Source organism: Arachis ipaensis, chromosome B06, assembly GCF_000816755.2.
Source record: "Arachis ipaensis cultivar K30076 chromosome B06, Araip1.1, whole genome shotgun sequence".
NCBI classification, from domain to species: Eukaryota; Viridiplantae; Streptophyta; class Magnoliopsida; order Fabales; family Fabaceae; genus Arachis; species Arachis ipaensis.
The window spans coordinates 128899056-128902363 of record NC_029790.2 but is presented as its reverse complement, the minus strand read 5'-3'; positions in this window follow the sequence as shown (position 1 = coordinate 128902363).

Genomic DNA, 3308 nt, shown 5'->3' with positions numbered 1-3308 from the left:
GTCTAATCGTGGTTCAACCGGAAAAACCGTTCTATAATAAATAAATAAATAAATTATAAATGAACATAATAAAATATCTTTCAAATTTAAAACCTTACATAAAATATCACCAACTAAATGTAATTAATCATCAAAATATGCAAAACCTTATTGCAAATTTATTGACAATTAACATAATTATACTTTCATTAAAAATAGTTGCATTGATTTGTAGTGCATAAGTTAAAATCTTAAAATATCTTTCAAATTTAAAATATTACATGAAGATCAGGCTCTATAATACTCATCACTATAATTGAGTGAGGGGATTCAGTGATTAACCTTTCAGAGGCTGTCAAATTGTTTTCTCGCACCAAGTCAGATATGACAATTAGCATTTGAGCTACCAATTGTTTGAACTCATTTCTTGAACACGAGGTATTTTGAACAAGACCCAAGCACAAAGTAAATGTGCAACCAGAGACAGATACTTCATGTAAGCAATCAACAGATTGTAATAGCAATTTTTAAGGGTATAATATGATTATTGTTGTTTCCAATAGAGTTTTGGTATGTGAAAAGAAAATATATGATTTCTACTAAATCAGAGATATCCATAGACTCAAGTTTGCAGGTTCCATTAATAAAAATTGAACAGATATTATTTGTTAGTAAAGCTCTTTCTATGGTTGGCTCATAACTATCAGGTTCTAGAAATATTACTTCTTACTTCAAGATTTCAGGATGCCAGCAATCAACATCTTCAGAGATACTAAACATATAGGAGCCAGAAATCAAATAGTCATTAAAAAATAACATGAAAATAGAAAAAATATGAAAAACAACAACTCAGAAAACAAATAGCATAAGAAAAAAATAGCAACAATCAAGAACAATAAGAATAAATACAACAGTGAACAAACATCACCAATCAAAACCATCAAGAACAATCAGCAACAACAATAAACACAACACTGAACAATTAAATGAAAAAATACATCTGAACAACAAAAACAGTTCCATAATTACTGTAAAATAAAATAATCTAAATTGCTCATAACAGGAAAACCTAACAAAATCATTACTCATAACAGGAACAGCTTAATAATATTCAATAATATTCATTACTCATCATCAGTAATAAAAACAAGTCTGCAATTAAAAGCATTGATCATAAACGAACAAACTAAATTAAATTGATTCAAGAAACCTAAGAAAACTCAAAACAAATAAGCAAGAAATTACTTAAAAAAAATCATGAACAACACAGAGATTCAGCATTTCAGATGAGGGAGAGGGAGCTCAAATCAGGGCTGAGCACTGGCGTAAACTCAGCCAAAACAGAGGCCGAAGCGTGGTGATAACAGCAGGCTGGAGCAAAAACAAGGGCTTGAGGCAAGCTCGACCAAGCGACGAAGAGGGAGCACCACGACGGAAGCACGGCGATACAGAGGTGGCGGAAGCTCAGAACTGACGCGGAAGCTCAAAACTGACGGGGAAGCGAGGCGAGCAGATGCGTTTTGACTACCATGGGTGCAGTGCGGACGGCGGCGGTGCAGATCGCGACGGCGGCGGTAGTGCGGTGGCGGTGACACAACTTGAAGAAGAAAGTGGTATTGGAGGCTAGGTTTTGTTGAGAGAATGAAGCAGATGCGGTGAGTGAGAGAGACAGAGAGGGAGTCAGGGTCAGGGAGACGTCTTTTTTTTTTTGTTGAAAAGTGAAAACCGGCCAGGTCCTGGTTCGGTCTGACTGGCTGGTTCCCAGCCGGTTCAGTGGTTCATTGACGGTTTTTAAATTAGCAGTTTTAAGATCGAACCGTGATTGTTGCTAGTTCACGGTTAAACTAGTTGGACCGACCGGTTCGGTCCGGTTTTCAAAACCATAGAATTTATCAATACAGATACACCGAAAATTCTTAAACAATATACCCAAATATCTTTGTGTTACACTCAAATTTGCTGCAAATACAGAAAAATATTTCTTTTAATGTTGTATTTTTTTTCTTTTTCTTTTTTTCCTTATTTCTTTCTTTTAGTTGAACGAATGTAAGTTCATCCTCTTCCAAGTAATTTGGTACTATTATGTGTTTCTTCTTCTTTATTTGATTTGTTTTGTTTTTATTCTTGTTAAAAGAGTAAAACAAGAAGAAACTTGAGAAGATAAAACAAGAAAAAAATGATGAATAAGAAAAAAAATGGAAGAAGAAGATGATGATGATGATTAAAATGAAGAAAAAGAAGCAACAGAAGATGAGGAGGAAGGAGAAGAAGAAGTTTGAATTATGCAGAATTTATCAGCATACACACCGAAAATTCTTAAAGAATACACCCAAATATCTTCGTGTAACACCCAAATATCTTCATGTTACATCCAAATTTACTGAAAATACAGAAAAATATTTTATTCAATACAGAACTTTTACATTACATTCAAAACAATAATCTGAACAATAATCAATTTCGTTTTGGTTCAATTGATAATCTGAACTTGAATTATTCATTATCTTCAACAACGAGACAAGGAGGAGAAAGAGGAAAAGGAAGGAGGAGAAGAAATTCCAATGAAAAAAGGAGGAAGAGGTGGTGTTGGAACGTGCAGTAACGGCATGAAGAAGAACGTGCGCGCGTTGATTGAAAAATCTGTTAAATAAGGAGGCGCGTGAAATCGACGTGCTAGAAGAGGTGCGTCTAACGTAAAATAGAATATATGGACTTGTATGACTTGTATGGGTAAAACGATTGTATGTGGAGAATAATTTATACGAGTATATAGACACAAGAAGATATTTAATTTTTCATCTTATTTTATAACTTAGACACAATGCAACACACAACTCAAAATTTCACTAAAGTATTAATTTTATCTTCACCATTCTCCCACCACAATTTTTGTCCTTCTCCCTTTTTTAGAGTTATATCATTAGTCATCAATGGCACCACCTTTAACCAAATAAAAAAAAACAATACCTTAATTCAAATTAAATTTAATATGTATAAAATCAATAAAAAAAATCAATTTGATGCATCCCAAACAAAATAAGATACACAGATTTAAATAAAAAAAAAAACAATTCAATGAAGGAAAAAAGAGGAGAAAAAGTGAGCAGATTAGAGGAAACGTTCTCCTTGCATAGAGAACGACGTCACCAGAGAGGGGATGGAGGGTGACGTCGACAAAGCCCAAAACCAGCAGCGGATCTGGACAACTACCCAGAGACTAAGCCTTTTGATAGAAAAAAAAGGTTGAATGAGCGCGGAAGAGAAGTGGCGATCGACGGAAAAGATAAACTCAAATCTAAAAATCTGATAAGGAGAGTGAAGCGAAGAGA